The sequence below is a fragment of the Pseudophryne corroboree genome, chromosome 3 (genome assembly GCF_028390025.1).
Source record: "Pseudophryne corroboree isolate aPseCor3 chromosome 3, aPseCor3.hap2, whole genome shotgun sequence".
Taxonomy (NCBI): Eukaryota; Metazoa; Chordata; class Amphibia; order Anura; family Myobatrachidae; genus Pseudophryne; species Pseudophryne corroboree.
The window spans coordinates 684,183,882-684,196,126 of record NC_086446.1 but is presented as its reverse complement, the minus strand read 5'-3'; the positions used below and the strand labels follow the sequence as shown (position 1 = coordinate 684,196,126).

The window sequence follows — 12,245 nt, the reverse complement described above, 5'->3', positions numbered from 1 at the left end:
GAGAAATTCTGTGTGCTGTGCATGTCTTAGTGGGGAAAACTAAAGTAATAGCTTCTAGGCTGCTACTGAATGAAAGAAAAATCTCAGTGCAGATGTTTTTCAAAAGAAAAGTCCATATGCCTAGACCGTCGACCACCACACTCTCAGTGCTACAAACCACTTACTAATTCCCTCAATTACCCCAACAAGCAATGACTTTAGGAACTCAGTAACTTGGCCAGTGGTTAACCAAGATATTGTCAGACAAGGAAAGCCTTAAACCATGATCTGTTATGGCACTATGAGGGAGATTTATCAAAGCTTGTAGAGAGATAACGTGAAGAGACCTAAAGTACCAACCAATCCGCTCCTGTCATTTTTCAAACACCGCTTGTAACATGGCAGAAGCTGATTGGTTGGTACTTTATCTATTTACCTTTTATACAGTATCTCTCCAAGCTTTGATACATCTTCTCAGGTGCTGCATAAAGTGTAGACAACAGTATCCATTTCGGGAGAGATACATGTGTCTGAATTCTCAGTTTTTGACCATATTCACGTGGTTTAGTTACTAATGATGAATAAGGATTATTTTACTTAAATTCTTGGGCAATACTGATCCAGACATATCTCCATTTATGACTGTCTCATCTATCTATCTATCTATCTATCTATCTATCTATCTATCTATCTATCTATCTATATGTCTATATAATATATAGCGTATTATATGCTAACTGTCTGCATTGTATACAGCTGATTTCAAGACATTGGGCCTAATTCAGAGTTGATCGCAGCAGCAAGTTTGTTAGCAGTTGGGCAAAACCATGTGCACTGCAGGGGAGGCAGATATAACATATGCAGAGAGAGTTAGATGTGGGTGGGGTGTGTTCAAACTGAAATCTAAATTGCATTGAAAAAATAAAGCAGCCAGTATTTACCCTGCACAGAAACAAAATAACCCATCCAAATCTAACTCTCTCTGAAAATGTTATATCTGCCCCCCTGCAATGCCACTTCCAGGGCTCTCTCCTTCAGGCAGAGGGCGCCAAAAGGGACTGGATGGAGCAGACAACAGGTCAGAAAACAACAGCAGGCCTGTGAACTCTATTGGCAAGTTCTGTGAGTTTTCCAAGTCTACAAACTTTTAAAATATACTGTATAAACACTTGAGCTCTATGCATATTGGGAAGACTGATGTACTTAGGGAGGGTTTATTACACCTTGTAAGGAAGTCAAGTTGAGGTGTTGCACATGGCAACCGGTCAGATTCTAGCTATCATTTCATAGAATGTACTAGATAAATAAAGGCTTTATAAATAGAGATGCGCTTCAACTCTTCATTTTATAATGTACAATGAAGGAAAAATTTACTAGTTCCTAAAAAAATGTAACGTGATAGATCTAACATGATCAAGACATATTTTTCCTGATATTTAATAATAATAATAATAATAATAATTTTATTTATATAGCGCTCTTTCTCCAATAGGACTCAAGGCTGCAGTGATGTCTCTAAATGTACCTAACACAGTATAGTATAGTATAGTATACTGTAGTATAGTATAGTGTTGTACAGTATAGTACAGTATAGTAGCCCTTGTGGGAATGTGTGTGTGTGTGTGTGTGTGTGTGTGTGTGTGTGTGTGTGTGTGTGTGTATTTGGTGGGGAATATAGATTGTAAGCTCCACTTAGGCAGGGACTGATGTGAATGGGCAAATATTCTCTGTAAAGCACTGTGGAATATGTGTGCGCTATATAAATAACTGGTAATTAATAATAATTATAGTATAGTATAGTGCAGTAAAGTAAAGTATAATATAGTAAATCAATAGCATTATTTCAAGGTTTTAAAATTAATGTTTGCTCCACTTAATAAATCAGTGTGGCATTTTTCTGGTCAAATGGATGATGGTCATGGAGATATGCTATGATTTTTATTTTCATTTGCTGTAGGTAAGATCATCTGATTAAGTAAAGGCTCCTTACATTACACATACTTGCATAATTCGTTTGTTTTCATTATTAAGGTTTTAATTGATCTCCATTGCTTATCCTCTTAGTGGCACCGATTTTCAACTTCTTAAAATTCTTCAATTTTTTTGTATTCATTTTTTTGGGCATCTTGAAAACCTTGCCATAATCTGAAGCTATTGGAAAACATGAAACATTGCATGATCTTGTGAGAATTTAGAATCAGCACAGCAGTTCTTCAGAACATGCTGCAGTTCCACTAGTCATCACCAGGAGATGTTGGGGTCATGCAGTGGCTTAGCTGACCATGCAGTTACACATTGTTCAATCTTTTATTAGGCACAAAGTATATTGATCTACGCTCTTGTATGGAGAATTTCTGTGTGAGCCTGATTGTTTGATCTACATTGGAACAAGCTCAAATGCATATTGTCCCAGCATACATAATAGTTTTCTATGAGTAAATGAGGTTCATTTCACCTATTTAAAGGGCATAGAAGCAAATATTCAGTCAACATATCTATCTATCTATCTATCTATCTATCTATCTATCTATCTATCTATCTATCTATCTATCTATCTATCTTTAACTGTGGCCTTTCTTCCAGAAACAGTATAGGGCTCATTTATCAACGAATGATAAAACTGGTTGTGGATGATAAAAATTGTTACGTTTGATAAATGGTGAGCCAGCCAATCATTTTCTGCCATGTGTTCAGCTCCTAACTGTCATGTGTTTGAAAATGACAGTTGGGAGCTGATTGGCTGGAGCACCATTTATTACAGGCAACAAGTTTTATTATTCACAATGAGTTTTATCACTCGTTGATAAATGGGCCCCTATTTGCTCTAGTCATAGTATGCTTGGAATGTGATAACAGGAAGGCTGGAAATTTATACTACAGGTTGAGTATCCCATATCCAAAATACCAGAAGTATTTTGGATATCGGATTTTTCCATATTTTGGAATAATTGCATACCATAATGAGATATCATGGCGATGGGACCCAAGTCTAAGTACAGAATGCATTTATGTTTCATATACACCTTATACACACAGCCTGAAGGTAATTTTAGCAAATATTTTTAATAACTTTGTGCATTAAACAAAAATTGTGTACATACACACAATTCATTTATGTTTCATATACACCTTATACACACAGCCTGAAGGTCATTTAATACAATATTTTTTAATAACTTTGTGTATTAAACAAAGTTTGTGTACATTGAGAAATCAGAAAACAAAGGTTTGCCTATCTCAGTCTCACTCAAAAAAATTTGTATTTCAGAATATTCCGTATTTCGGAATATTTGGATATGGGATACTCAACCTGTATAGGCATAATAATAGACTAGTAATTGGTGACAAATGCATATCTTCTTTTAGAAACAAGATAAGTCATCTGCTTTAATGCTACAATTCAAGTTGCAATTTTGATTTATACTGAGCCATAGAAACATGAAAGGTGAATCCCAATATAAAAACGAATTCCTTGTCATTACATTGAATTTTATTTGCTGTTTAATTGTAATGTAATGTTTAAATTACTCTTCTACTAATAGTAATAACTCAGAACTGCAATTGTAAAATATATATTTATTAAATGTTTATATTATACTTTTATATATTTATTAAAACAATAAAAATTAAGCACAGGTGAAGCATCATGCTTGACATGTAGTACCTTTAACAACCTGCACAAACATGGGGGCGCTCTTATGCTATTGATGTGTATACGCTAGTAGTGGTACTTATATGTACTTTAGTACAGCTGTCTTATGTATCTGTTGGTTTGAGGGTTGTATGGTTTCATCAAGTGCAAAATCCACCAAAATATATTTATATTATTTTTTCTGGTTTTGCAGGAGCCTATATTCAAACAAATTTAAATAAATTAAAAATCAAACTATTCTTTAATATTCATATGTTTATTGATAATGATGATGATGATGATTATTATTATTATTATTATTATTATTATTCAGATATGTACCATATGCATATGCTTTTGTTTTGTGATGCATCATGATGTATTCTACGAAATTTCTGATATTACTTTTATGATTTTGGGTTATTCTCTTTTTATCATGAAAAAAATGGTAATGTGGATATTTGTAATGAACAAATAGTAATGATATCTGTAAGAATTAGCAGTAGTGAAAGCGTTATGTAACTTCCAGGTTACTTGTTGCTCCGCAGTGTGTGCCACAACCACTTAAAGAGATTGTAGAGCTACCCTTGTCGTGTATCTATTTCCACTTTTGATATGTTTGTGTTTTTGTCTTATTTGCAAACAAAGTTTGTTGCTAGGGGGAACAGTGGCCTAACTGTCTCTCAGTGTAGAGTGTGGTTTTACAGGAGTGATCTAATAGTGTAAACCTCTCACACGTCTCCCAGCTCTCACCTAACAATCTAGTAACTGCATTGCTCTAACTGTACATTAGTCTTGCAGAAACGTGGCAATGTGCAGGCAATGCTTCCACTTTTAAATTAGCAAAAAACAAACAAAAAAACAACAACAACATTGCTTTTAATCACTGCAAGAGTATAATATCTACAGACCATATAGCAGATATATCTGTTTGATTCTACAGAGCGTGAATGCTTCTGCCTGTAGGTGACAACTTGAATTCTTATATATATGAAGTTGCTTCAGGCAAAAGCATGTTGCTGTTTAATGGATGCAGTGCGATGTACAATGCGGCTCTTCCCTTTAAATCTGGAGAGCTATGAAGCATCCTGGATTGTGCCCAGCAATACAGCAAAGTCTGATCACCTTAGGACAGGCACTTTCAATGGGATGCACCAGTTAATATACCGCCTGTTTCAATGTACTTCTGAAAATAGATGTTTTGCAGTTCTCCTCACAGAATCACAAGTGAAATAATGAGCTCCACCTGTGGACCTTTTAAAATGTGTCTGTGAGTAATTAATACACCTGTGCACCTGCTGAGTGACCTGCAAAACATGCAGTGTGTGGGGTCCTGAGGACCGAGTTTGAGAACCACTGCTCGCTCTAGTACAGTGGTTCTCAAACTCGGTCCTTAGGACCCCACACAGTGCATGTTTTGCAGGTAACCCAGCAGGTGCACAGGTGTATTAATTAATCACTAACACATTTTAAAAGGTCCACAGGTTGAGTTAATTATGTCACTTGTGATTCTGTGAGGAGACCTGCAAAACATGCACCGTGTGGGGTCCTGAGGACCGAGTTTGAGAACCTGTGCTCTAGTATATCAAACATGACATTAACATGATCATCAGATGCAATATCTTTATGGGGTAGTGCTAAAATAAAACTCTGTCTAAGCTAAGCTAAGTAGTCATTTTACTGTTTGTGTTAAATAAAGCTACTGTATGTGTAAAGCATAACATGCTTATTGCATACGTAGCATATAGCACATGCAAATACAGCATGTTATTACAGTATAATTGACATTTTAGCTGATCGCTCTAAAACGTCTCACAGTGATGTACAGAGTAACCAGAAGCATGGAATGAGGACCTTGCGCAAAAGAGCTTACACTCTAAATATATAGTATATTTTCTCATTATAACAAAGCAACAAATAACCTATGCTTAGAACATAAGCTTCTTTAACACTACTGTTTCTTATTGAATAATAATAGACTGCTACACAGGTTTCCTGAAAAAATGTCAAGTTCAAAAGTCCAGAAACACTACTCCCTCCCTGTGATAACAGCACCTTAGTAAATACACTAGAGGTTCTGAAAATGAAAATGTTAAACAAGAATAACCTGAGCACTGTTACTTTCTAGCAAGCACTTATATCACCCTCACAACAAGATAAGTGTCGGCAGTAACCCTTCACAGCACAACCAGAGTCTGTAAGTCAGGTCCCATGACAGCTGGCTGCATCCTGTCAGAGTAATGTAGTACATTGCTAGCATGTAGCCTGCATCCTCTTACACTGTGACCCTGACACCAATATACATCATTAGAGGAACTATATCTACCATGGTACTACACTGGATATCTACAACATACTGCCCTTACTACGATTGCATCTAAAATATATAAAAGGCATAAGGGCAGTATACAAATGCAAGCAGTATTTTTCTATACTTACCCCTTGTGTTTTGACAAAAGAAGACCCTCTGGAAAGAAGTGAGGCCAAATTATGTCTGTCTCCCCAAAACTTTTCCTTTATATAATTGTTTGCCCTCCTACACTTGTTTACCCGTCCTCCGAGGTGTGTTGAGGCTGACTGATACCTCAAGAATGTTCACTTTTTCTCAGATTCTCTGTGTATATCCCAGTCTCCCCACAGTTCCTTCATTTCCAGACAAGTCCTGACAAAGGTGTGGCATAGGTCTCATTTTTTCCCCACCCAACGACTCAGCCCAATAATCTGTAAGAGGAGAAGAAAAAGAAATCTCTGCCTTCAGGATGTTACCTCTGAAGCTGCACCTGCCTGTGATTGAGTGCACAGTAGAGGGAGAGAAACATTACATAGATTAGGAAATATGATGTTTCTCTGTTAGGAGCCACCGATCTATAGTCGCATTCCACAGATGCGAGTGTAATGCTGCCTATATAATATTCCAGTGCACAAAGTTACTGAGAATCTCTGATCCAAGCATTCTACATGCTAACATATATATCATGGATATGATGCTGATGAGGGTGATAGCCCAATAGAACTACGATGCCAACTCTTAAATATCACTCAAGGTCCAGAACTAGCAAATGCTGCATGATACAATTGATTAATGCTAGGGTCAAGACTGGAACATGAGGACTGACTGGAGAGCCATTGCTTTTAGGACATGAAGTCTCATTTTTTTTTTAGAACATGAAGTCTCATTCCTTTTAGAACATGAAGTCTCATTGCTTTTAGAACATGTTTTATAAATCAAAGGAACACTCTTTATATCCAGACCAAGTAATCATCCATTCTGGCGACAAGATGCCTTGTGCTTCATTTTTTGGGGAAAGTTAAAAAATTGTAATACCTGTACTCAGAAAAAAAATCATGAATATATAAGGACACACATGTTTAAAAACCAAATGAAAGATATCTTCTGTAATTACAAGTAATATATAGTCAATGTATCATCTCCCTTGCATATATTAAAATTATATTAAACTCATATTCGCAGACTTGTTACCCTCACATTTATATAAAACATTGTGCCTGGCATCATGACACATAACCTGGGAATCATTAATACACAAAGTACACTAGATACTCTGCACTTGTTATGGTAACTCAATACTACAGAACTTTAGAGTTTAGAAAAGGTTCATAGCGGAAGCTGGTTGCCATAGTGATGTTTTCCCAGGCACAACACACGTATCTTGGGACAAAGCAATAATATGAGCTGAACCTAAATATTGCAGAATAGGGATGGAGAAGGTGTTCTGTACGCTTCCTAATCAAACAAGTCTCAGCAAATCAGGTCCTCATCACCAAAGCATAGGCCTCATTTACAATGCCATAGAACAACCCAAGCTGCTGATTGGTGGCTGATTTCCAATTCTATGAATTTTACATACTCTTTAAACCCCCTGAGTAACAGAAAGCAGATCAGACCAGACACATCATTCAGCAGCTGACTGATCTTCTGACCTGTTTCGCTGATATACTCCCTCTGATCTGTTGTTCTTCAGATAGAATTTTGTTCTCTTTCAATAATGCAGAGCTCCCCACTCAGTGGTACATGCACCTCCACGACGGGTGACATGAATAAATTCAAAGGGGCATTTCATTATACTCAAAGGTTTTTATGTATGTCCTGTTTTCCCCTCTGTCTGGTGCTGTGGAGCACTGTGGTATCTTTCAAATCAATGATAACAATAAAATAACAATTTATGCAATTAGCATATATGGTAAAAGAAGCTACAAGGTACGTATTTAAATGAGATCACCATTTAATTGTCTTAATTTCCCAAGGACTTGTCCTTTTAAATAAAAGTAATATAGAGGTACCAGGCCCACACAGGAGATATGTAACCTCCCCAGCCCCTATATTTGTCAGTTTTTTTCTGGTAAATATCAAAGTCGATAATTGGACATACTACAGTCAGCTCTGTCAACACTGATCTAGTACGTTATGTTTAGATTCAAACCACTCCAGTCTTCCGGCCATGAAAAGTAGCTTGTGGACCATGTGCATTCCGAATGTTGGACCCTTGCAGTTCTGATAGTGAAAGCAAGCGTTATTAGGGAAATACTTAGTGCTCTCATTTACACATTACAAGGTTGATTCAGTGTGAGTTCTATTGTATGGTGGTTGGCGTAGTGCACAGGTTCTCAAACTCGGTCCACAGGACCAGACACGGTTCGTGTTTTGTAGGTCACCTGTACATTTTTAAAATGTGACAGTTGTAGATACACAGTGCAGCTGCTGGGTGACATGGAAAACGTGAACCATGTGCGGTCCTGAGGACCGAGTTTGAGTCCACTGGCGTAGTGCATTTTGCGTAAATTCATATTGCGTTTACTTCTGCTTGAGCCTGAAATGGGAGAGGTGAGGTGGTATACTAACACAAGCCAAGTACAGTAAGGATATATTTGAACAGTTACAGTACAGACACATGCAGACTGAGAAAAACACACACAGTTAGGTCCATATTTAAGAATGCCTCTTCACTCCCCCAATTCCGCCTCTTTGCTTGTAAGGGTTGATGAACCCAAATTGCATATATTGGGTGCACATATTTTCTGTCGCAGCACATATTCATGCAAGATACATAAAAAAAATTACTTATATTTAACCCTGCTTTGGCCCGAGTAAGTGTAGATATTGTAATGTAATTCGAATTCTGCAAATTGTATCACCAATGGACATAGAGAATAAGCTACAGAACACTATTTTAAGTAGGCCTGTAATATAAAAGTACAGTATAATATTTAATATTAAGGTGGGATTCAATTAGAAGAGAATAAAGATCCGCAGCAAAAAACTTCTATTTTTCACAATTTTTCACGATATTTATCTTGTATTTATTTGCGGGCTATCCAATTTGGCCACCCAGAAAAATACATTCTCTCCCGAAAACACACAGGTACAGTGAAACCTGTGTGTTTTTAGGAGAAGCGCTGTTTATTAGGGATAATTAAATAGGCATGGGGGTGGGGGGTGGGTTTCAGTTAACCACGAGAAAACATAGTGGCTAATTGTATTTCCCATTAAGTTGTAAAACACTAAATTTTGAGCTACAAGTCTGTTCCATAATTTTTATTACATAACATTTTCCAACTGAATTTTTTTTTAAATCTTGTTTCAGGTATGGACTGAATACGGAAATAGTTTCGCATACTGCAGCCCTCCCTAAGGATAATTGAGTCACTTACATTTTTTATACATGCATTTTGACATAAATAGTGGGAGGCTTTAGAAAAATAAGTGTCAGACTCTTGCATTAACCATAAATGGTAGCAGGATATTCCTGTATTAGAGTGAAATTCATATGTTCATACAAGTCTGTTTTGGCAATGAACATGCCATTTTTTAAATATATGAATATAAAACAAACTCATATTACAATTCATGGGATGAATAGAAAATTGTAATGGAAAATTATTTTGTGTCAAGCTTTCAAATACAAAGCAAAATCCAAAAAAAACATTTTGCACAAAAATAACACTTTTACCTCTAGTTTATAAAATAAAGGAAAGGTCATGGTAACCTGGAGGTAAAATATATCAATAGATATGAGTTATTTACCTTGATTGTAGCAACAGTTTACTGTCACTTTAACATACTTTTGAAAGTCTTTATAGGGACATAATTGACCTAATGTAGTAGGTTTAATATTTGATTTAAATAACATATACTGTATTAATTCAAGACTAGTTGATGTGCCTTGTTCGAAAACTCCCTTAGTGGGTGGCTGCAAATAACTGTCACAATTTCCAGGTCACCCAACAGAGGCACCGGGAGACTTCATCAACTGTCACATTTTCCAAATACCAATGGTGATGCATTGTAATTGGCTGGTGGACGTTTTGCCACATATCTCCGAAACAAAACAACCAATTACAACGTCAATATTTTTCTGCAACTCTACGGACCAAGACCTTCAATTTGGTATATGACCTAGAAATATGTCATTCATAAAAGCAGGGTCGAAACTAGGATTTTCTAAAAAAAAGAAAAAAAGAAGAGGGGTGAGGGAGAGAGAATAATCACAGTACATACAGTGCCCCTTCCCCGAGTCAACCTCACCATTTAGGCAGGCTCACGTGGCTCATGCTGGCTAGTGTGACCTCCACTCTCCACCCCTCCTCTCTTCCATGCAGGCTGGGCTGGCTGGCCTGGCACTGACAGTGCAGTGCCCTCTTTGTGGACTGCACCTCCGGCTGCACTGTAGCTGAATAAAGACTTGGGGGCTGAGGTAACTTGCCCACTGTGATCCATCTTAATCTGGCTCACCAAGACACCCCCTCCCTCTGCAGCTGCAGTTGAAAGGAGCTGGATGCACTGCAATGGGTAAACTGAAAGTAAACTACAGCCCTTGCAAGGGCTGCTGGGAACTGTAGTCTCCCCCCCCCAATAGCAGCCATGCATAAAAGTCATCCTTCTGCTATTATTATATAGATATCACCTCAACATCAACCACAATTCACTGTCATCTCGTTAATTCAACAAATATTTACATTTCTTACATTTTATTAAGAGAAAGCTGCAGAGCTATAGGATGGATACCCTGGTTTTTCTCTCCACTACTATAATTTAGTTGTACTCTACATACACATGGCAGGGGTGTTCAACAAGTGGCCCACCAGTCGTTGTGGAACTATTTTACATTTGTTAAATGAGTGCACCTTAAACAAACTGATTCTCCGTGCTTTTTCCTTGTTTTGTACCATTTTCGAGGCAGTTGGTGGCACCACTTTACAAGATTTTATTTTTTGTGGGTGGGCAAAACTTTACTGTTGTTTTTTTTCCTGTCTGTTTGCACAGCACTATTGGGTCTTTAAAAAGGTTCTAATGGGGACCAAAACATCGACCAACTGCTCTCCTGCACTGATGTAAGCATAAAATGTTGAATTTTACATACCATATAGAAGAAGTCTGGTGAGTGCGCTGTTTTCTAACTGATATATAAATATGTATAAAAAGAGAGATAACGTCCAGCACTCTTACCGACAATACGATACAACTGGCCTGGGTGCGCCTCCAAAATGTTTGTAATATGTTTGTAATAGAAGAAATGCAATAGATAGCACTCCAGGACTGGTTAGAAATTAAACAGGCAGAAGACCATGTTGAGAGTGAGGAGAATTACGAGTGATCCAGACCAGACATCTATTGATTTAGCTAAAATGGTGGATAAATTTGAGGAAAGAGGATATAACAGACATGATCTGGAACAGATCAGAGATAAGGTGTCCAAAATCCCTAGAGCTGAAACCCTCAATCCGTGCCAGACATCAGGACTGTCAGATAAGACCATACCCTGGGTTAATAGATATACAAACAATAGTCTGACCACGCAGAAACTTGCAAGAAGATACTGGCCATTGGTTAACACTGACAAAGATCTACCACTGTTGCAGGGCAGTAAACTAATGCCTAGCTACACCAGGGGCTCAAACTTGGCTGACAAGTTAATAAAAAGGGATACCACCAAATGACATCAGATTAAATCATCACACTTCCTCACTCATAGACTTGGCTGCTACAGATGCCTAGGTTGTGTCACTGCCGGTCTATGATCACTGGTAACACTTTTACCCATCCATATACAGGGAAGAAATATACCATCAACAACCCGTTACTTGCACAACAAAATTTGTGGTGTACATACTGTCTTGCCCATGTGGATTAATCTACGTGGGCAAGACAGAGCGCCAGTTTAAGGAACGCATGGCGCTCCACAGATTTGCCATTAGAACAGCCCTTGAAACGGGACATAGCGATCAACCTAGGACCCGCCATGGGCCCTCATTCCAAGTTGATCGCTCGCTAGCTGCTTTTAGCAGCAGTGCACACGTTAGGCCGCCGCCCTCTGGGAGTGTATCTTAGCTTAGCAGAAGTGCGAACGAAAGGTTAGCAGAAATGCTCGAAAATCGTTTCATGCAGTTTCTGAGCAGCTCAAAACCTACTCCTACCTTGCGATCACCTCAGTCAGTTTAGTTCCTGCTTTGACGTCACAAACACGCCCTGCATTCGGCCAGCCACTCCCCCGTTTCCCAGTCACGCCTGCGTTTTTACCTGTCACGCTTGCGTTTTTTTTAGCACACTCCCTGAAAACGGCCAGTTACCACCCAGAAACACCCACTTCCTGTCAATCACTCACCGATCAACAGAGCG

General features: G+C 38.0%; 1 protein-coding gene across 1 annotated transcript in view; it reads right to left on the bottom strand.

Moving 5' to 3' along the window:
- Window positions 1-6,187, bottom strand: part of COL17A1 (collagen type XVII alpha 1 chain) — an 83,311-nt gene extending 77,124 nt beyond the window's left edge. Inside the window, exon 1 of the mRNA XM_063963292.1 lies at window positions 6,050-6,187. The gene's annotated coding sequence lies outside the window, so the exon portion shown is untranslated. The remainder of the gene's footprint in view (window positions 1-6,049) is intronic.
- Window positions 6,188-12,245: the final 6,058 nt, after the last annotated feature.